The sequence below is a fragment of the Brachyhypopomus gauderio genome, unplaced genomic scaffold (assembly GCF_052324685.1).
Source record: "Brachyhypopomus gauderio isolate BG-103 unplaced genomic scaffold, BGAUD_0.2 sc45, whole genome shotgun sequence".
In the NCBI taxonomy this organism is placed as follows: Eukaryota; Metazoa; Chordata; class Actinopteri; order Gymnotiformes; family Hypopomidae; genus Brachyhypopomus; species Brachyhypopomus gauderio.
The window spans coordinates 1,258,150-1,282,566 of NW_027506871.1; the positions used below are offsets into that span (position 1 = coordinate 1,258,150).

Genomic DNA, 24,417 nt, shown 5'->3' on the forward strand with positions numbered 1-24,417 from the left:
GCAGGCAGAGGCACTAAAGGGGAAATCCAAAAGAGGAGAGAACAAGACCAACAGGACAACCCATGTAGAACAGATCAGAATAAATGCTCTGTGTGAAATGTCGGCAACACTTCGCAAAGAGTATACAGTCATGGCCAAAAGTTTTGACAATGATACATTTACTACATTGTTACATCCAGGGTGGACAGCAAAGTAGAAATTTCATTGTACAGGGAAGCTTGCTCTTTACTGTGCATATGCAATAAAGCTTTGAATCCTTGAATATTATTTTTTACAAAGTCTACTGCTTCAGTTTTTATAATGGCAATTTGCATATACTTCAGAATGTTATAAAGAGTGATCAGCTTAACAGCAATTAATTGCAAAGTCAATATTTGACTAGAAAATGAACTTTATCCCCCAAAACACATTTCAACTTCATTGCAGCCCTGCCTTAAAAGGACCAGCTAACATTGTTTCAGTGATTGCTCCATGAACACAGGTGTGGGTGTCAGTAGCGAACCGTGACCTTTAAACCTGGGCCCGCTACCCCCCCCTCCCCCCCGAATTTTTTTTTTTCCTTTCTTAATAAACTAAATAAAGAAAAACTGAGACGACAGTACAGCTTTAAAAACGCAATAAACAATAATATCTGTACTAGATAACATCTTAAGCAAAATAAGTTTCCAAACAAAATAAGGTTCACAGCTCCGTGGTTCTCGGAAGCGGAATATGTAAACAACGCGCACGAGGACGTCAAAGGGATGAATCGAAACTAGCTAGCGATGGTGCTAACGACAGCTAGCGTCGCCACAGCGGGCGGAAATTATCATACAGTTAAGCCCGCCCACTAAGAGAGAAGATATGATTGGTCAATTTTGCTGTCATTTGAAACTGGTATTGCGCTGAATTATAACTGCCAGGCCCTCTGTAAACGAACAGCGGGCATCACAGTCCTGATAGGGGGAGACACAGGCTCACAGGCTTCCACTCAACCCCTCACCTTCCAACACAGATTGAATAGACACGGGTGAATATTTTATTTGCTTATATTTTTGTAATTGTTTAGATGTCGAATGTCAAACTGTAAGTAGATAAAATAAAATTGGATAATTATATATATAATGCTTTAAGAATATTTTAGGCCCTCTGAGATGGCGTAGAGGGCCCTGACGGTTCCCCACTGGTGGGTGTTGAGGACAGGGCTGGAGATCAATCTGTCATGATTAAGTAAAAATGACACCACTGGACACTTTAAAAGGAGGCTGGTGCTTGGCATCATTGTTTCTCTTCTGTTAACCATGGTTATCTCTAAAGAAACACGTGCAGTCATCATGGCACTGCACAAAAATGGCCTAACAGGGAGAGTATCGCAGCTAGAAAGATTGCACCTCAGTCAACAATCTATCGCATCATCAAGAACTTCAAGGAGAGAGGTTCTATTGTTGCCAAAAAAAGCTCCAGGGCACCCAAGAAAGACCAGCAAGTGCCAGGACCGTCTCTTAAAAATGTTTCAGCTGCGGGATCAGGCTACCAGCAGTGCAGAGCTTGCTCAGGAATGGCAGCAGGCAGGTGTGAGTGCATCTGCACGCACTGTGAGGCGGAGACTCTTGGAGCAAGGCCTGGTCTCAAGGAGGGCAGCAAAGAAGCCACTTCTCTCCAGAAAAAACATCAGGGACAGACTGATATTCTGCAAAAGGTACAGGGACTGGACTGCTGAGGACTGGGGTAAAGTCATTTTCTCTGATGAATCCCCTTTCCGATTGTTTGGGACATCTGGAAAACAGCTTGTTTTGAGAAGACGAGGTGAGCGCTACCACCAGTCTTGTCTCATGCCAACTGTAAAGCATCCTGAAACCATTCATGTGTGGGGTTGCTTCTCAGCCAAGGGAATCGGCTCTCTCACAGTCTTGCCTAAAAACACAGCCATGAATAAAGAATGGTACCAGAATGTCCTCCGAGAGCAACTTCTCCCAACCATCCCAAGAGCAGTTTGGTGGACAAACAAAAACCTACACATTCTGACAAAATGCAAGCATTGATTGTGCAAGAATGGATTGCTACAACCCATCTCGCCCTTTGCGCTCCCAAAATGCTGGATTTCTCCTAGTTCCAAAAATTAGTAAAACTACAGCCAGAGGCAGAGCTTTCTCTTTTAAAGCCCCTCAATTATGGAATAGCCTTCCAGCTCCAATCCAAGATTTTGACACAGTTCCAATCTTTAAATCTAGACTTAAGACTCACCTGTTTAATCAATCCTTCAGTTAATATTTCCCTTGTAAGGTGTGGGGCTTGGAGGCCCCCAGACGTTGAGATTTCTGGTGATCTGAGATGTTGATGCTGTCATCCAACTGTGTCTTGGAATCACTCTATTCGTGACTATGACTTGACTGGAAAGCAATGTCTCAGTGAGCCCTCATGCCTGTGGTCACCTCTGAACCCCTCCCTTTAGTTATGCTGCTATAGATTAGTCTGCCGGAGCCACATGCTCATCACTGGCACGTGAGCTATGTACATTTAAATCAATGGTGGTTTAAATTCATGTCCACTCAGTCTGTATTATCTATCTTCTTGCATGGCTCTACCCAAGACGATTGGATACAGGTACCTGCAGGCACCTGGGGGATGGTCTGGCTGCCGGTGGTTCACCTGGGGAGTAACACTGCAGTCGGAGCCTACAATACCAGCATCACTGCTCCGACATGGAATGAAAGCCTGGCATTCATCAACAGACATTTACAGTGACAATATCAAAACCCAGAACTTTCAATTCTACCTTTTACCTAGTCTGATTGTGTGAATTGTGTGTGACTTGTGTATTTGTGTGTTAACGGGCCGCCCAATGGAGGATGGGTTCCCTTTTGAGTCTTGGTTCTCCCGAGGTTTCTTCCTATTCCCCACCATCATAGGGAGTTTTTCCTCGCCACTGTCGCCTTTGGCTTGCTCATTAGGGTTCTGGACCCATAGTATTGTTAACCTTGTAAATCCTGTAAAGCTGCTTTGCGACAACTTGAGTTGTTAAAAGCGCTATACAAATAAACTTTGATTGATTGATTGATTGATTGACTGCTATCAGTCAGGATTTGGTCCAGAAGTTGATTGAGAACGGAGAATTGCAGAGGTCCTGAAGAAGAACGGTCAACACTGCAAATATTGACTTGCTGCATTACCTCATTCTAACTGTCCATAAAAGCTTTTGTTTCTCATAATACGATTGCAATTATATTTCTGTATGTGATAAAAAACATCTGACAAATACACATAACAACCAGAGGGCAGCAGATCATGTGAAAATATAATATTTGTGTCATTCTCAAAACTTTTGGCCATGACTAGAGAAAGTATATATAATGGCTTCGTGATGAGAAACAGGTGAGGGCTAATACTGAGGGAAGGAGGAACGGGTCAGCTGACACAGAGAATTCTGGGAGTTGCAGTCTCCTGGGTTGAGCTGAATGACAACTAACCTGTTTCTCTTTCTCTAACCATCCAAGGAGAGTTTACTGAACAGCAGCTGATGTAGTCAACTCCCCTACCACTGGACTGCAGTCCTTAAAATGGGCCAAAACTAATTTTCAAAATTCACATCAGCAGTGTGAATGTGAAGGACTGGTGGTGTTTTCAATGTGGTGTGGGTGGATGTGAATGTGAAGGACGGGTGGTGTTCACTGTGGTGTGGGCGGATGTGAATATGAAGGACGGGTGGTGTTCACTGTGGTGTGGGTGGATGAAGCAGAGACAGGAGCACTGCTGAGAGACCAGATCCCCTTCAGCCTAGAGTCCTGCACCGGGTCGGGTATCCGCGGGTATGGGCAAATAGATGCCGAAACGGGTGGGTTTTACACATACCGCAATTTTACGGGTTGGTATGCGGGCGGGTAAGTTAAATACGGGTGGGTATGCGGGCGGGTAAGTTAAATAAGTGGTCATTTTTATTAGGCTTTTATTTGCTACGTAATGAACCCGGGCGGGTAACGGGTAGAATATTAACGGGTGTAGGGGTTTCACCTACTAATCCTTTAAAGTAGATATAATTTGTTTTACCTTAATTATTAATCAGTCTCATTAATTTAGAATCAGTCTCATATTCTAATTATACCAGAACCATAAGTTTAGTTATCAACTAAAGGTAATTAATGGTTTGGTATCTAAAGGATTTAACTATGAATTCTTTGGAGGTTTTGGCATCAACCACTTTTGAATGACATCAACACCAGACAATTTGGTGAAAATAAATGATACATTTATTTAAAACCAACTATTCTAAAACAAACAGCATCAACAAGGATCAGTACATTTACGGTGAAGACTGGGTATCTAGTGTGTGTGTGTGTGTGTGTGTGTAAAAAGTGGAGGAGAGTAATGTGTGCACGCGCTTGTGCGCATGTGAGGAGGCAGGAGTTGTAGTTTCAGTTCTCCTATAGAGAACAAAGCAACTAAAATGGCGCCGACTTTAAACAGTAGATCAGCATGACTGTATGTTAATGAGCTCAGCTGGTTTATAACAACGTGGTCAGAACAAAGAGTAATGGAGCTGGCTTAATAACTAAAAATTAATGTGATGTCTGAGAACGGGGAAAACTACAAGTTGTCAATTAATCAGATAAATAAAAGATGGTGGCATGCACAGCAAAGAACTTTAGATCCATCTAGCTCTTCACAGGTATTCTTGATAGAAGCCTTGTCCCTGAGACTGCTGTCAAAAAACTTTCACAAGCTTTTGATCGGTTTCTCCGAGATTGTCGGGATTGGTGTTCCTGCGATAGAGAAGCAGAACATCTCTACCACCGTGTCTCTCTTTAAGACTGTAGTGATATGGCCGTACCAGACAGTAATTCCGACTACGCCACCCCCGAGGGTATAAGCTACCGAGAGACAGTGGATTTTGATCCTCCAACCTCCCAAAATTAGTCCCAAATTACCCGGGTTCCCACACACTTCAGGTTCTTGCAATACACAGAGACAGGGTCAGAATAGAAATGTTTATTAATAACAATGTCAATTTATAAATCTATTTAAAACCCACACTCCCAAACACACACACCGACTCACTCACACATTGGGTATACTCAGCTCCAAATCACACAACTCCAAAATGGCAAATAACTCAAATAAAGAACAAAAGAAATATTATGGGTCTTATGTCTACCCTCCCCAGAGAATGACTGAGCACACCAAGCAGCAGCACGATAATCCCCCAAAACCCAGTGATCACACCCAAGAGTTTACACACTTGATACAGATAGTACACCCCAGCGGGCACCGCAGATATCACCCCCCAACAAGGGCACCACAAACGGCCCAACCACCCCCCAGGAGGAACCCAAGGCCCAACGAAAATGAAACCAAAGAAACAAAGCAAATCCACACAGCAAGAAATTAACCAAACCAAAGCAATAAACACAAGAACTGGATACCCACTTACACACACACGCACGCCCACACACACGCACCCGCACCTACACACACGCACACACACACACACATTGTCGTGCGCAGGGAACGACACTCGGCCCCGCTCACCGTAATGCCGCCGTTGGCGGGGTCAACACCATGTGCGAGTGCACTATAATAACACATAAAACTAGCAGCAGAACAACAGCCGGAGCGAAGCCCAGCACCGCGCGGCTGATGGTAGGTCCGGTAGAGAGAGAGAGAGAGAAGCTGGAACCACCCGGTAACCTATAACAAACCAAGCGACCAGATTAGCCAACCCCTCCATAATTACTGCGCCTGGTGCGGCGATATTAAAACGCTACTTACCCCAATCCAGTGTGACTAGACGCCCAACCCGAGTGCTAGTCTCGGAGGTAACAGGCACAAATATGGAGCCTACAGGGGAGGACGAAACGTTAGCCTCGACGCTATAAACGGTAGCATTTAGCGAATACGTGACCAAGTGATCACCTACCAAACCACGAGGAGCCCACGAATTAGATAACCCGCTGTAATGGGTTACCAGCGCGTAGCGCAGAACACGAGAACTTCTCAACGCCACGGCAGAAAGCTGGCCACTGAGTGAATCACCTGAACACACATAACGCTAGCATTAGCAAGTGATAACTAACCTAGCCTTCAATGCCCGGAGAAAGCAATTTACGTACCTCCAGAAAAGTGTAGTTTAAACGAGCCCAACACAGCCTCAGCAGAAATTGCCCACAGATGAACAAACAGCAAACTAATGCCGATGACCGGACAGAACGGCGTAGGGCAGCCAGAACGTGCATCTGGCAGTGTCGGCGCCCTGAATTTAAAGCCCAGCCCTACGTGGGATACCCGAGCAGCGCGATGACGCAACCAATGACGCGACGTGGCTGCAGCACCCGTAGTGGTGCCGAAGCACCACTACAAGACCAAGGATCTTGATTTGGATGGTTTGAATGACATCCTGGCCCATGTCATCAAACTCTCCAGTCCTGCTAAGAGCCATCTGCCTCCAGGCACAGACTCTGTGGTCACAGTCAGGTCGTCCATGAAGGCACGAATTGGTGGTTGGCAGACCCCAGACTTGGACTTTGGACCTCTGCACTCTGGCTCCTCAGCTTTCACAAGCATATTCATAGCCAGGGCAAACAGGATCACTGAGCCTGTGATGATTCCCTTCTCCAACCAATATAACAATAATACACATACAACAATATCATAATCTACAGTAAAAAACACTATGATTTAATAATCTGTCTTCAAACATCATACATTTTTCATACGTACCAACAGTTGAGCCGGTTACCATGAGTTACAAACAGACATCTACCACAAATTCACATCAATGATTAATGCTAAAGTCAAAGTCAAATTTATTTATATAGCATTTTTCACAACACATGTTGTCACAAAGCAGCTTTACAATCGTATGGGTCCAGATCCCTAATGAGCAAGCCAAAGGCGACAGTGGCGAGGAAAAACACCCTATAGGGTGGGGATTAGGAAGAAACCTCGGGAGGACCAAGACTTAAAAGGGAACCCATCTTCCATTGGGCGGCCCATTAGCACAAGTCCGTGGTCACAGGCTGGTTCCAAAGTTCCACAGCAACAGTCAAGGCTCCTGTTCCCCGGCCGGCATTAGCATGACCCCTCGTGGCAACGGCACATCCAAACCCGGCATCAGCACATCCACCGGCAAGCCAGACCATCTCCCAGGTGCCTGCAGGTGCCTGTATCCAATCGTCTTGGGTAGAGGCATGCAAAAAGATAGACAATACAGACTGAGTGGATATGAATTTAAACCACCATTGATTTAAATGTACATAGCTCACATGCCAGTGATGAGCATGTGGCTCTGGCAGGCTAATCTATAGCAGCATAACTAAAGGGATGGGTTCAGAGGTGACCACAGGCATGAGGGCTCACTGAGACATTGCTTTCCAGTCAAGTCATTGTCACAACTAGAGTGATGCCATGACACAGCTGGATGACAGGCGAGTGTTAGTGTAAGTAGTGTAGTGTAGGTGTAATAGTGTAAGTCTAGATTTAAAGATTGGAACTGTGTCAGAATCTCGGATTGGAGCTGGAAGGCTATTCCATAATTGAGGGGCTTTAAAAGAGAAAGCTCTGCCTCCGGCTGTAGTCTTACAAATTTTTGGAACTAGGAGAAATCCAGCATTTTGGGAGTGCAAAGGGCGAGATGGGTTGTAGTAAGCAATGAGTTCACTCATATTTGGGGCAAGACCATTTAACGCCTTATAGGTTAACAGAAGAACTTTAAATTCAATGCGAGATTTAATCGGAAGCCAATGTAATGCGGCCAGAGTGGGACTAATATGATCAAATTTCCTAGCCTTAGTTAGGACTCTAGCTGCAGCATTTTGTACAAGTTGTAGCTTCTTTATGGACTGTTTAGAGCATCCAATTAGAAGACTATTACAGTAGTCTAATCTCGACGAGACAAAAGCATGGACCAGCTTCTCTGCATCAGCTAATGAAAGTAAGTGTCTCAGCTTGGCAATATTACGTAAATGGAAAAAGGCAGCCTTAGTGACATTGCATACATGTGCTTCAAATGAAAGATCAGAATCAATAGTGACACCTAAACTTTTTGCAGTAGATTTTACTGAAAAACCATTTAGGGTAAGGGGAATATCAGCCCAATTGCTTCTAGCAGCTTTAGGTCCAAGAATCAGTACCTCAGTCTTGTCAGAATTTAGTTGAAGAAAATTAGATGCCATCAAGTTTTTAATGTCCTGGACGCAGTTCTCAATCTTGTTGTAGTGATATCATCTGGATTAGAAGATATATACAACTGAGTATCATCTGTGTAGCAATGGAAGCTAATACGATTCCTACGAATGATGGTGCCCAGTGGTAGCATATATAATGAGAATAATATGGGGCCCAGTACAGATCCTTGTGGGACACCATACTTTACCTTAGAATGCTCTATTAAAGAGAGGCTCCCCCATTTCTCTCTCTCCGGTTTTCTTTGAGAGCATACGAACTTTGATACGACTAACAGCAAACAGCTGAAAGTCATATTACTTCATTACCGAGCCAGAGTTATGGTGTAATCTACCAACCAACTTATCAACGTTACCACGGCAACAGATTCACCGAACTACTTCTATCAAGATCACTATCGTGGCCCACACGGACTGAAACGAAGGCGATCAATTCCCTGTTAAACCGTGAACGAGACTCACATTCCTGGACTTCATATCCAGAAGGCTGATTCCCAGCACACCTGGACAACGTCGCTTTTATCAACGAGGAGCCTGTGATGGAAATTCCCTCCTAATTCCAGGAGAATTCCGGGAGGACGACGACACTACCCAAAAATCCTCAACACGTGAGAGTCTAACCGCTGGGCATAGTTTATAGAAGGGCATAGTTACTTGACCTGTAGACTTATCTAAGTTTAACTAAAACCTTCTCAGTGTTTTTGTGTTCAACTTTGTTTAGATAGTCTTCATCAAGATTTGTATATACAACGTTCTCTTTGCTGTGCATGCCACCATCTTTTTATTTTACCTGATGGAGAGGTTATGGAGAGGTTGTAGCTGCAGACCACAGTCTTACTGTCAATGTAATGAAGCTGATATACTCAGAGTATCAAAAGCAGAGGTTGTCACACCTGCTACGTCTGCCAGCGTGAAACATAAGTGCAAACCTGAGTACAGCTAAAAGGCTGAAAAGACATCATCATAAATGTGTGAGGGCCCTACATATGGAGCAGGGATGGATGACTAGGTTGTAAACAGGACTGGGTGACTGATTGTGGATGAAGACAAAGGATCCCATCTGGGCTTTCAAATGAGTTGATGGCATCAAGGGGGTGAACCTGGGATTCACTTCTGAACCCTTTGGAGGCGTCGTGGGCTTATCAGCGAAACACTTATGAAGGAGGGCGCCCACTTGACAATCCAAAGGATGCCATCATTCAATTGACAATCCCACAGAGTCTCATTGGTGCCTCATGTATGTAACCAGGGATATTAACATCTAATCCTATACAGCAAAACTGCTGCTATAGATTAGCCTGATGGAGACACATTGTAATCACTGGCATGTGAGCTATGTATGTTTGTTTAAATCAATTGTTGTTTAAATTGATGTTCACATACTCAACCTGTATTTTATATCTTTCTTGCATGCTTCTACCTAAGACAATTCCATACAAGCACCTAAGAGATGGTTTGTGGATGTGCTGATGCAGGGGTTAGATGTGCCACTGCCGCAAGAGAACGCACTGATGCCAACTACTACGTGAGGCTCACCATCTGCACTGAAGGGACTGTGACTACTTGGCCTGGAATTAGAACTATAACTATAACTATATTTGAACTATAAATATGGACTTCTGCTAGCAGGCCACTCAATGAAGTATGGGTTCCCTTTTGAGTCTTGGTCCTCCCGAGGTTTCTTCCTAATCCCCACCATCATAGGGTATTTTTCCTTGCCAATGTCGCCTCTGGCTTTCTTATTATATTTTTGTGAACCCATACAATTGTAGAGCTGCTTTGTGACAACATGTGTTGTAAAAAGCGCTATATAAGGTTAGGTTAGTTTATTTGTACCCAAAGGTAAATTTGATTTACAGTATGTGAAGCAGCAGAAACAATTAAAAACAATTACAAAACAATTTAAAACAAACACAAACAAACCGTGAACCACATATACATATACAATTCCTTTGGTCTCTATGTCCTATTCATCCTATTTGCCTGAGTTATGGCTGTTGGAATAAAGCTCTCCTTATATTGTCTTGTTCTACATTTTGGTACTCTAAACCTTTGTCCAGATGGAAGAGACCTGAATTCACTGTACAGGGCATGAGTACTATCCCTTAAAATTGCACTCGTTATCCGCTTTACCTGTGTGCCATACAAAGTCTCCAAGTTGGGTAATGTCTTACCAATCAACTCACTTGCCCATTTTACAATCTGATTAAGGCCATTCCTCTTTTTTAAGTTACCAAACCATACAACCAAGGAGAATACTAAAACTGATTCTATAAAAGCCTGATAAAATAAAGTCATCATCGGTATACTGTAATATTAGGTCAGTTGTTCCGTGGGTAGCACGGTCGTGGATGAATGAAAGACAAGCACACAAACGAGCTCTTTCTTAATGCTTTTATCTCCTGCTTGGATCACAGAGCTAACATGTTCCACAGTCTCCGTTCCCGCTCTACCTCTCGACCCATCATCCCCAGCACTAACCAGGGAGAGCAATCAAATACAGCCTCTTAACGGCTGTGGATGCACACACATAAAAAGAGCATTTTAAACCACCATAAACATTCACTGTGCTCTTGAGTTTACAAAAGTAAAAACAAAATGATTTGAAAATAATAAAATATTTATAAAATACTAAAATATTTAAATAAAAATATATAAAATAAAATATTTATAAAATAATAAAATACTTCCCCTCTTTTGAATGTGTCCTGTGCCACGAGAGATGGGAATATTCTGGATCACTGTTATACTACTATTAAAAATGCCTACCGTGCTGTGACACGCGCAGCTCTCGGTCATTCCGACCACGCACTTCTCCACCTAATACATACATATAGGCAAACATTTAAAACTAACAAACCTGTCATAACTACAGTGAAGAAGTGGACCAGTGATGATATAGTGAAGCTACAGGGCTGCTTTGAGTCTACTGACTGGTCTGTCTTTGAAGATGCAACAGGGAGCTTAGGCGAATACACAGACACTGTAATGTCACATCAGTTTCTGTGAAGACAGCTGCATCTCAACCTCAACACGGGTGAAATTCAGCAACAACAAACCATGGTTCTCAGCAGAACTCAAACAACTTCGTAAGGAGAAGGAGGCTGCATTTAGAAGTGGGGACAGAACTCTCTTTCGAGAGGCCAAATACAGGCTGGAGAAAGGTGTTAAAGCAGCAAAAAAGGATTATTCAGCTAGGCTGAAAAACCAGTTTGCTGCCAACGACTCATCCTCAGTTTGGAAAAGCCTCCAAGAAATGACCAATTACAAGGTGAGAACATCCCCTCTCTTGAATGACCATCAACTCTCCAAAGACCTGAATGAGTTCTACTGCAGATTTGAACACACAAAAGGAACTGTTTGAGCTGCTACTATCAGCAATCAATCCTGCTCCCCCACACTGACTGTCTCACCTCAGCCCCCTGCTCACCTTATCATCAAAGAGCAGGACATCAAGAGGCTTTTCTGCAAAGAGAAGGTGAGTAAATCCCCCGACCCAGACCTTGTGTCTCCTTCCACACTAAAACACTGCTGTGACCAGTTAGCACCCATTTTCACACACACATTCAACAGATCACTGCAGCTCTGCTCTGTTCCCACCTGCCTCAAAACCTCCACCATTGTTCCGATCCCCACAAAAAGCGAACATAACTGAACTTAATGACTACAGGCCAGTTGCACTCACTTCTGCAGTCATGAAGGTATTTGAACGCCTGGTTCTAGCCCACCTGAAAAACACCACAAACCCACTGCTGGACCCCCTACAGTTTGCATACAGAGCAAACAGGTCGGTCGATGACACGGTCAACCTAGCCTTGCACTACATCCTACAGCACCTGGACAGCCCTGGAAGCTATGCAAGACCTCTGTTTGTGGACTTCAGCTCGGCATTCAACACAGTAGTGCCAGAGCTGCTACAGGCCAAACTGTCACAGCTGTCAGTGCCTGACACAGCAGGTGCGGCTTGGTAAACACACATCAGACATCCGAACCACAAGTATAGGAGTACCGAAAGGTTGCGTCCTCTCACCTCTCATATTCAGTTTGTACACAAACGACTGCGTCTCCAAAGACCAGTCTGTAAAAGTTTGCAGATGACACCAATGTGATTGGCCTCATAAACAACAGTGATGAGTCTGCTCACAGACATGAGGTTGATCAGCTGATCTCCTGGTGCAACAGTAACCACCTGCTGCTGAACACAGGAAAGACGGTGGAGATGGTGATAGACTTCAGACGCAACCCCTCCCCCCTTCCCCACTGATTGTCAACGGCTCTGAGGTCTCCATGGTGGAGTCACTAAAGTTCCTGGGGACCACCATATCCAGAGACCTGAAGTGGGAGAGGAACACAGTGACCATTGCCAAGAAAGCTCAGCAAAGAATGTACTTTCTGAGACAGCTGAAGAAATTCAACCTCCCGCAGAATCTGATGGTACAGTTCTACACAGCGATCATCGAAGCTGTACTGACTTCATCCATAACCATCTGGTTTGGCTCGTCCACCTCGCAGGAACGAACCAGACTGCAGCGCATAGTCAGGACAGCGGAGAAGATCATTGGTTGCAGCCTGCCATCACTTCAGGACATCTACCACAGCAGGGTAAATAGACGGACAAGGAAAATAACTTCTGACCCCTCTCATCCTGGACATCACATCTTCCAACCACTCCCCTCTGGCAGAAGATTCAGGGCCATCAAAACCAGCACAACCAGGCATGCAAACAGCTTTTTCCCCAGAGCTGTAGCACTCAGCAACAGAACCAGCCCCTCTGCACCTTAAACCCTTTATGCCACTTACTACACTCAATTTCTTCTCCACCTACCTCAATGGACATGAATGACATTTCTGTCAAACAGCATTGTGCAATACATTATACCACCCCTTGGCATTTTACTGTTAATTACTGTAAATACAACTGTACAACTGTCTATAGCATATTTATTACATATCTATTCTGTATATATCTCTTGTATAGTCTGTGTGTTGTCTTGTCGTCTAGTTTGTGTCAAGTCTTACTTGTGGGCCAACACCAAGACAAATTCCTTGTATGTGCAACATACTTGGCGAAATAAGGTGATTCTGATTCTGATGGAGCGCCCACTGTTAGCCAGACATGGTACTGCAATCAACAGCTCTATAACCACCACGGCATAGACAGTCTGAACCAGATAGATAACAATCTCTCAGTCAGATAACAGGTCAGCTATGGAGTCAGGACTAGACCACTCTGGACTAGACACGAGACAAAATGCTTTTGGAAATTTAAAAAGTTCATTAAAACAAGCAGAACATGCATGCAGTTATTCTCAAAACCTGTCAACAACCTACAAAACTAAACTGAAGGTGAACAGCAAACCTGATACCCAGGTACCGAAGAAACAGTCTGTATATTAAACATAACAATACTAATCTGAACAGTTAAATAAATCATTTAGTGAATCACTTTTTAAAATCTATTTGAATGCAGTATGTGTGAAAAGGGGGTTAGGTTTGCGTCTGGGCAAGCAGCCAACATTCTTCTGTCCAAAGGTGGAGGGTGTGTGTGTGGCCCTGGAGCAGGTCCCTGAGGCACTGTGGTCTAAAGACAAGTGTGACGTGGGCCTGATAAGAGGATGCGATCCGGTGAGAATCACGCTCAAGTCAGACTTTAGGCCTTGTAAACCACAGTATCCCTTGAAGCTGGAAGCTGTCAAGGGGACACGACCAGTCTTTGAGGCATTGTTGAAGGTGGGGGTAATTGTTCCGTGTTATACTTTACCAGTAAGGACCCCTATTTTTCCTGTGAAAAAGACTAGAGGGCCTGGTGAACCAGAAGAGTGGAGATTTGTACAGGACCTCCAGGCAGTAAACGCAGCAGTGGTACCCAGGGCACCTTTGGTGCCTAACCCTTACACACTTTTGTCTCAGGTCCCACCTGACAGTAAGTGGTTTTCAGTCGTTGATTTGGCCAATGCTTTTTTTCTGTAACGGTACATGCAGATACATCATTTTGTTTTGCTTTTGAATACAATGTTTGACCATACACTTTCACTCGCCTATGTCAAGGCTATTGTGAGTCTCCAACCATATACAATGAAGCACTGGGTCACAGCCTACAGTCACTGGAACTGTCTCCAGGTACAGCTTTACTTCAATATGTTGATGACTGTTTCTTATCTTCTCCATCACAGGAGCAGTGTAGATGAGACACCGTTAAGCTACTACAACACCTGGCAGATGAAGGACATTGAGGTAACAGGTCCAAATTACAAATTACAACGTACAGAAAGAGGTCAAATTCCTGGGTCACTTGATATCTAGTGCAGGTAAAAAGCTAGCGAACAACAGGATTGCTGCTATTCAGAATATTCCAAAACCCAGGACCAAAAAGCAATTACATTTACATTTACATTTATGGCATTTGGCAGACAATTGGCAAATAAAAGAAAAGAAGACATCCAGAAAGTCGCGATGTTGCGATTTGCAACTTCAACGCAACTTCAAGCAAACCCCGCGAATTCAGGGCGGTGTTGCAACTTCAGCCAATCACCGCAACTTTCCCGCAAATTTGACCAATCACTGATGTCGTATTGATGTGACGTCGACAAACTCCCGCCTTACTTCCGTATATACGTTCAAGAGGAGCAGACTGAAAGCAGCATGAAAATAACGGCAAAAAGATCGGGAAAAGCAGTATCCCGGTACACTACATGAAAGCGGGGGTAAACTGTCCAGATCCGACCCGCGAATTGATTATCTATGGCCCCCTGGATGATATTTAACTATTAGAACCGGCCCGCAGGCCACAGCCGCCCGATGGTGTTTTGCACGCACAAACACTACATTCCCCACAATGCAACGGTAGCCTGCGAAGTCACTGCAACGCACGCAAGCGGCGAGGGTCTGAGATAAAGTTTATAAGTTTAAACTTTAAACTGAGATAAAGTTTATTTATCTCTGATCCATATCTATGAGTTACTAGTTCGCTCTGGCGCCAACCACTGGCGATCGATGTCGATATAATACTTAATTTGTGTCCATTTTACAGGCCGCCCGGTTACAACTTACGTTCGCTAACCCCCCCCCCCCCTCCCCGTCAACAATTAATGTTCGCCACCCCCTCCAGGTTCAAATCTCACTCCAAGCGATCTTGAAAAGTTGGCAACCCTGATTAAATAGGTAAATAGATAATTAAAACGGACTACTAAATAGAGGAAACCATACAACATTTACTCCCTATTGTAATGTACTCACAAAAAAGCAAAAACACACCGCAACTTCCATCGCAATTTTTTTGAAAAACACCCGCAACATCAAACATTTTAGCCCGCAACAATCACAAAAAAGGCCCGCGAAATCCTGGTGGGACTGCTTTATCCATGACTACACATGCCTCAAGGCTCCATTGAGTGCAACAGCTCATGGACAGGGCCTACAGGCCCACAGTGCACTTATCTGGACACCGGATGAACGGGCCTTTGATACATTAAAAACAGCGCTGCAGCAGCCCCCCCACATTGGGCTTGCCTAATTATGAACTTCCCTTCACCCAAACAGTAGATGAGAAACATGGGTGTATGACCTCGGTCCTGTTACAGCCACATGGGGGGAAATTGTGCCCAGTAGCCTACTACTCTGCCAAATTGGACCCTGTAGCGGAAGGCCTTCCCCTCTGCCTTAGGGCGGTGGCGGTTGCTGAAAAGGCCGTAAATGCCAGCCGAACTGGTGGCTTTTGCTGAGGCTTGCAGGGTGGCTAAAGGTAAAAGGATTTACACTCAGTGAGGATTTACACTGACAGCTGATATGCCTTTGGGGTAGTACACGACTTCGGGGCAATCTGGAAACACAGGGGGTTGCTCACCTCCTCGGGGAAAATGATCACACATCACAAATTGATCGCTGAACTTCTTGATGCCATCCTCCACCTGAAGCAAATAGTTGTAACGCGGGGTGTACACCAGGCACGTAGGGAGAGGCAGACCAAAGCAGGCTAGAAATAATGCCAGTAAACCCAAAACTGTGTGTGAACAAAAACATGCACACAGGCAAACATAAAAACGAAACTTAAAGGACGCGGAAAACTCGATGCGCAAAATAAACAAAACCGTGAACACATGGGAAAGAAAATAACAAAGACAACGGAAAGAACGCGGAATAACTTCAACGCGTGACAAAGGAACTAAGGACGCCAGGGGAAGAGTGGCAGCAGGCGAACACCACAACAAAACAAAACCCTTCCCAAAATAAAAGAGTAACTGATAGGAAGAGAGATAGCTGGAGGAAAACTTGAGAGGGGTTAGTAAGAGGTGCAGGAGATAGACACTCGAATAAGTAAAAGGTAAAAGGTAGAGACGAGAGAGAGAGAGTGAACGGTGGCGAGACACCTTCACAAAGTGAGAGCAATGGCAGAACAGAGAAAGGGCTGAGAGCGTAACGGGCGAGCCACAACGAAACAGCAATGATCCGTCTCCACAAGCTTCCTTAAGAAGCCATGGCAATAGGTGAAACGGATCATTGCTAATTGCGCCGATTCAGTCTAGGACTGACTCGGGTGCCTAGATAAAAGGCGTGGCCCTTACAATGGCTGTGTATAAATGTAACGCTCACACTAACAACAAAGACTGTTTCTCTAGGAAACGAGTGGGCCGATATGGTTGCGAAGCAAGCAGCCAGACAGTCATTGGGACAGGATTTGGACACCATGTACACTATGTGTGCTGATAGCGCTGTTGTTTCCCCCACAGCAGAGGTAAGGGAGCTGCAGTCGACGGCAGTCGGCTCTGAGCTGTCTGCTTGGAAGTGAGCAGGTGCAGTGAGGAGGGGGGGTGTTTGGATGGGCCCCAATGACAAACCATGCCTTCCTCACAGCATGTTTTTTTCTTTTGTATGCAGAATTGGCACATGGGAAGCACCATGTGTCAAAAGGGGGGGGATGTATGATAGCACTGTGTAGCAGTGGTTTACAAAAGCTTTCATAAATTACTCCCAGAAGGAGGGGGATGAAGGCGCTTCAGAGCGCTCACCCAGCGCCTGATCTCTTTCCAGCACTTACAGATGGACTTTATTGAGTTAAGCCCAGCTGAGGGGAAGAAGTATTGTGTGGTCATAGTGGACATGTTCTCCAAATGGATTGAAGCCTTCCCCACGTCAAATCAAGATGCATCAGTGTGGCAAAGGCACTCCTCACAGAGATTATCCCCAGGTGGGGAATCCCCGAGAGGATAGGTACTGACAACGGCACCCCTTTTGTAAATAAAGCTCTAACACAATTAAGCGAACATCTGGGTTTTGATTTGAAACAGCACTGCGCCTATCACCCGGCGAGTGGTGGGGCAGTAGAAAGAGAGAACGGTATGTTAAAGAATAAGCTGGTGAAGTGTTGTGCTGACAACGGGTTGTCGTGGGTAAAAGCATTACCCTTGGTGTTATTCTACATGAGGACGAGGGGGAGAACGGGCCTGAGTCCGTTTGAGATCTTATTTGGCAGGCCGCCAAATACAGGCATCAGGAGAGAACAACCCTCTGCACCCACCACAAGTGAGTGCAATGATGTCATGTTGAATTATTGTGCAAACCTGTCCTCTGTCTTGTCACAAGTACACAGTGCGGTGAAGGAGGCGTTGCCTAAGCCACGGGAAGGTCTACAACACAACCTGAAAACCTGAGACTGGGTGGTTGTGAAAGACTTTAGGAGGAAGAACTGGAGGGCACAGAGGTGGAGAGGCCTGTTCCAGATCCTCCTAACAACCCCGACAGCAGTGAAGGTGGCCGAGAGGGCAACGTGGATTCACGCCAGCCATTGCAAGTACCTGGCAGTACCTGAGCAGCCAGAGGGCAGCCCTGATGACGGAGTGGAGAATCGCCCCAGCTAGAGACATAGTATACTGGCCAGTCATATACTTGGGGCAAGGTAGAGCACACAATTGAATTAAAGGCACTCCTAGATATCCTTCTTGCAGAGAAGGGAGGGTTATGTAGGGTACTAGATGTGTCTTGTTGCTTCTACATACCAGATTCACATGATCACATCTCTAACGTCATAGAACATATGAAACAAGTGGGTTTTACTCCACTGATAGCAGTGAGAGTTTGGGAAAACATAATCACAAACTGGAGAACCTGGCTGACGACTGTTTGCTCTCCAGCGATTATTGTGATACTACTGATATTTTTCTGTGTACCTTGTTTGCTGTCTCTCCTGAGGAGGTGTGTCTTGCAGGCTGAAGGCACGGCGCTAAAACCTGAGGACCTCACGATGAGGACAGATGTCAGGGATGCCAATCTGTCAAAATTTTCTGATGATGATTCTTTTTATCTGTTTGATGTTGATTCAGTTAACTAATCATACAAACAATGATGTAATGATGTAATGTGATTGACTATGCATAGACCTCCTGTAAGTGACGCTACGATTGAAAGCCTTCAAGGGAGTGATCGGTAGTTGATGTAAATTGTCCATAAAGGACAAAAGGTGGGAAATGTGGTGGAAATTTAAATATTTCCCTTTATGCTATGCTTTATTAGTATGTGCTAATCATAATAGTCACATGATAGATTTATAAGCTAGAGTTTTTTTTACCTATATATGTGTTAATCATGTAAGTAGAACACTGAAGCTATTCAGTGTCTGGTGTGATTTTGTAGGCCTTAGAATTGTATTGTCTTCCCTGGACGTCCTCGGCCCATTCCAAGAATTCGATGTTCCTAAACTGACCTCGCTGGAGACATCAGCTGGTCTCCTAGTCTCAACAAGGATGTGGCCACGTCGGCTCTCAGACCATCATGAGATCACCAAACGTGGATGGGGCGTGCAAGGGGAGGGGCCAATATACATTTGTCAAATCATGTGTGATTTATGTCAAGTTTATCCAATCATATTCATTTAATCACCTCATGTTTACCTCGTGAACACCGTGTGTGCTTATGAACTAAAGTATAAAAGATGAGAGTTCCAAGAGGGGAATTAGCTCTCTGTGACAGACGCCTTGTGCGTTTGTAACAGGGGTCTCTGGATTGATCCCTACTTGCTTAATTAATTTATTTTACTCTATTATTTTACCCAACTGCTTCTGACTGTTACTGTGCTTACCATTTAAGGGTTACAGAATACCACAACCACAATTTTCAACCATTTTTCTATTTTAAGTGCATCTTTACATAAGGAAGTTGGTATTGTCACACACCGATGGGCAGTAAGGTGTTAGAAGTAAAATGTTACTTGAAAAAAGTAATCAGATTACAGTAACAAGGGATTACAATAGCAAAAACAATCATTAGATTACTGTTACTTTCCTGCAAGCCAACTGCATTACTGCATTTCTAAACCGTGACTGATTTAGTGTCTCATGCCAATCAGGTATGAGAGGTGTGACATCAAACAACAGACACGTGTGTAAATCAACAAGAGAACATGGAGTGTGAGAGAGAGCAGGACCGTGCAGCATTAAAACCTAACCATAAGTGTGTTCAGAACGCTCTCGTTAAGTGTGTATGGAGTGCTATGGAGCTCTATAGTCAATGGTCGTGTGACTTTAGCGTACAGAACACTGCACTGTTCATATTATATTAGTTTGTGTAATGTTATCATGACCTTCAGTTTATACTTCAACAACCTCTGATCTGTCATGTCTAACAATATGGGTCTCTGCACTTCATACAGGTGTAATAACTGCTGGCTGGGTTAGGGTTAATGTCTCCATAATGGAGTAATAACATTTTTATTCTTGTGCGCACACACATACACACACACACACACACACACACACACACACACACACACACACACACACACACACACACACACACACACACACACACACACACACACACACACACACACACACACACACACACACAGTTAAAGCTCTAATCAGGTCAGTAATGAAAATACTCACTGTGCTTTTCTGCAGGCTTTGACCACTTTCTTCAGCTTCAGAAAACACTCCTCTGATGGGTCATATTTCCTCAGATCAAACACCTCCAGATCCTCTTCTGAAGTTAACAGTTTGTGTTCCACATATTCCCACTGAGCATCAGTGAAGTTCACCCAATGGAGACAACGTTCACCTTCTCTCTTCAGACACATGTCAGCTGCCCACACAAGAGAGAGTGATGGTTAAGTTCACACACACAAGAGAGAGTGATGGTTAAGTTCACACACACTGATGGGTCTGAACTACAGATTCTCTCACTGATGGACACACACACACTTGCTTGCTTATGGTTGTCCATTGAGTCCGATGATGACGTCCACTTCTATTCTTAACGGTGAGTTTTCTGATGGCTGTATAGTCCTATCCTGGACCTACATGTCCTGTTGCAGGTGGGACATGTAAATAAGGTGGTAGTGTTGCTGGCAACCATAGGTGCATTTCTCCTTCTGAGCCTCCTCTGTTGTCTCCTAGCTGTCCCTGGATCCTCTAGAACTTGGATCCCATCTGCACACATCTTCCTCCAGGTGTTGCGATCAGCCGCCAGGTGCTCCAGGTCTCCATATTTGATGTTACATTTCTTTAGGGCTACTTTCAGCTGGTCTTTATAGCGCTTCTTTTGGCCCCCAGCTGTGCGCTGTCCAAAGTCTAGTTGTCCATACAGCACTTTGCGAAGTAGCCGATTCTGGGACATTCTTATGACATGCCCCAGCCATCGCAATTGATGTTGGGTGATGGTTGCCTCAATACTAATACTAATACTGCTTTACTGAGGATCTCTGTGTATGGCACTCGATCCTGCCAAGTTATCCCCAAGATACACTGAATACAGGATATGTGGAAGTGTTCCATGGTCTTGATGTGTCTGCTGTAAGTGACCCAGGCTTCACAGCTGTAGAGAAGAGTGGTGATACAAACAGCTTGGTAGACACAGACTTTAGTATGAAGATGTAAATTTTTGTTCTGGAAGACCCGGCGCATGATTCTCCCAAAAGCAACTGATGCTTGATGGATTCGGTGTTGGACCTCGTTGTCAACGCAGGTGTCATCAGAGAGGATACTTCCCAGGTATCTAAAGGATTGGGGTACAGACAGATGTGTGCCTGAAAGAGTGAAGACGGGTGGTGTAGATGGGGTGGCAGCACTCCATTGACAGAGTACCTCTGTTTTGGTGATGTTATTGGTCAGCCCCAACCTGCTGTATGCCCTCAATGCTGCATCAAGTACCATCTGGAGGTCCTGTGGGGTGTGAATGAGAGCACAGTCATCTGCATATTGTAGCTCAAGGACCTTTACCCTGTGAAGCTTGGTAATTGCATGCAGCCTCCTGATGTTGAAAAGATTTCCATCTAGTCTGTAGGCTACTGTAATCCCACTGTTGTTCTCAATCTCTTTGTGGAGGAGCTGTGTGACGCATATAAGAAAAATGTTAAAAATGGGCTAATACACACCCCTGTCTGACTCCTGTTCGCACAGGGAAAGGAGAAGACTCTTGTCCTCCTATTATCACCCTGGAGGTCATCCCGTCATGAAATTGACGCAGTATGTTAACAAATTTGTTGGGGCATCCGATTCTAAGGAGAATATCCCACAGAAGATCTCTCTGCACTGTGTCAAAGGCTTTAGAGAGGTCAACAAAAGCCATAAACATGTTCTTATGTTGTTCCCTGCACTTTTCCTGAAGTTGTCGGGCTGTAAAGATCATGTCTACAGTGCTTCTGTTTCTTCTAAAACCACACTGTGACTCAGGCAGCATTGACTCCGTAATGTTATTAATCAGCCTCTGGAGCATCACTTTTGCTAGGACCTTGCCGGCCACAGCAAGCAGAGATATTCCTCTGTGGTTCAATCTTTATTAAAACATATTGAAATGATTGCACATAGCCTATTGAACCAAGACCTAACACAGTGTATATTATTTAATGCTTAAATGAATAAAGCAATATTTTCTTATGGATATGTCAGTAATTTCAAGTGAAAACATTTTTCAACAAGCAAACAGATAAAAACAAAATTCCTTCAAAGAAAACATGTCCTGTACATTAAATGAATAAAGTAATAAAGGTTTGAAAAGTGCTGGAATTTAGGCTAAAGTACTTGAAAATCTTTGAAATTGTAACTACTTCATTTCACAACAAATATCTGTCTGACTGAACAGTTCTCTTGTATTACGTTAACAAATACGAGCCTCTTGTAATTCCAGGATGAAACATGAGAGAACGTGAAGTTAAGATTGGGCATTTTGAAAATAAACCACCATTAAATAATGTGATTAAAAGAGAATTATTTTGAATCATTTCGAGTATACGTATAAATATTTAACTTAAGTTTAAGGTGCTGGGAAATATTGAAATGGACCTTGAAAGTGACCTACAAGTGCTTTATTTCCACCTTGTAAAGGTGTATGAACCCGGCAAACATGACTTTGTTCATTGCGCTGAAGCGCGGCGCGCGCGCGCGAAGTTACAAAATTCAAGAGGTGCACGACCTTTCGAATCAACAGCGCGTGAGGCCCTCCGCCACCGCGATTATATTAGAATATTCTCAAACTCTATTTCTATGCAATGTTTATATGTTTCTGCTATCCTCTGGCTCTCACCCTTTAAGCCAAGCCACCGTTTGACACTAATCCTGAATGTATCCCACCGCGTTCGTGAAAATGCAATGGCCTCTTCTTTCTTTAAAGATTTAAGATGCATATAACATTGTTTTGCACCCTTTTTAAGCACTTTTGAAGACTTTGTTGTCGTAAATTCTTCGTCTCCACTACTCTGTGTTGACAAAACGGGCGCAGACATGTTGGATTTCAGCTCCAAAATGCAGCCACCTGATTGGTCTAGAGGGAAGTAAGTCCGCGAATCCGTATCACTCATGAAGAAAAGACTACTACGCGAAGAAGGAACTATAGCCAATTTAAAACACGAATAAAAAAAACTGCAGGATTATACATGGAGAACTTTTACTATTGCGCTCTGCACCAATAGTTCATTTTATTAAAGAAAGAATTATTTAGTGCCCCATATATGGGAACGGGATTAAACGAAAAACGTGTTCACCTTATGGCCTATGTATACAACATCATATTGTGTTTATGCTTTATTTTGTGTGGTGTCAATTTCTGAAGTTTAAGGAAAAAATCTGCAAATTTGCAATATTCCATAGTGTAAATTCACACTTGAGTGTACTAAAGCATTAATACTTCTCTTATATGTTTAGGAACATGTATAGGTCAGTTTGAGATATATTTTAGGTTGTGAAAATGGAGATTAATTAAGTTACAAGCAAAACCAGCAGCATAGAAATTTCGTTTTTTTTATTCACATATATATACATTTATGCACTGTGACAAAAAACTGCAGGATATTTTACGGAGAACTTTTAACTCAAGGTCAATAAGGATATTGTCTATTCAAAAACACTTTTAAAAAGTAGTGCCCAGACGTGGGAACGAAAATCACTTTCTAAGCACTTTTTGCTGGTTCACCTTACGGCCTATAATGTCAGATGTACACAAGCACTTTACTGCATGTTTTCATGTGACGGTGCTTAAGTTTAATACTGTGTGTATTTTTGAAAAATGGTACAGCAGAATCTGTTTACATTTGCACTGTGGATAAACAAAGGCTACCCACTCTTGGATGGTAGTAGAATTTTTGGTCATTATAGGATAATTCACATAAATAGGAAACCACAGTCTCGGAATTAAACAGGCATTTAAACATCATTACAAATACAAGGACATAAATGTAGATTTGTTAAAAACATGTATAGGCTAACCCCTGCCCTGAACATTTGCAGCATTGCAATACTCTGTTATTGTGGTTGCCCTACAATAAACTTCAGACAAACATTACAACTATTTTGTTCAGTGTTTATTAAGCAATTGAAATACATTACTAATTGCGTTTAATGATGCAAGTAAATTACTTAAACCATTGAAGTATTTATGAATGTAGAAATGTGCATATCTACACCAAAGCTCTTTAAATAATAGTAAAGTGTTTATCTGTGCTTAGACAGCCTTAGTATGCGGTGAGCAGCAAAATACTGTAAAATGAAGCATATATGCGCAATTCGATTTAAGACGTGGTTGACTTGATCACGGTTCAAATTTGATGGTGAATTCTTAAATCCCATGAGCCTGTTTTTGCCCCTTACCTGTTGGTCGTGAAAGGTCGTGAAAGTATCATCATCACTAAAAGAAATCAAGAAAAATAATTGTGGCAACCAGTAACAGATTTTTAGAACAAGCACAGGGAATAAATTATGGAAATGGGAGGTCATTATTTTTCTAGATTTCTTTTAGTGTTTCTTAAAGCCAGAAATTTGCCATTTGAAATGCCTTTAGTTTT

The 24,417-nt window shown here is 43.5% G+C and overlaps 1 long non-coding RNA gene across 3 annotated transcripts; it reads right to left on the minus strand.

Annotated features, from left to right (window-relative positions):
- Positions 1-4,231: 4,231 nt before the first annotated feature.
- LOC143486743 (uncharacterized) lies at positions 4,232-22,869 on the minus strand. Of its 3 annotated transcripts, none has more exons than XR_013123648.1 (5): positions 22,665-22,869; positions 21,227-21,304; positions 20,345-21,137; positions 20,030-20,225; positions 4,232-7,147 (listed from the first exon to the last, which is right to left on the minus strand). It is a non-coding gene; the product is annotated as an uncharacterized LOC143486743 (long non-coding RNA). The 3 variants fall into 3 exon arrangements; XR_013123649.1 differs by having other exon boundaries at positions 4,232-5,661; positions 5,743-7,147; positions 20,345-21,304; XR_013123647.1 differs by having other exon boundaries at positions 20,345-21,304.
- Between the last annotated feature and the right edge of the window lie 1,548 nt (positions 22,870-24,417).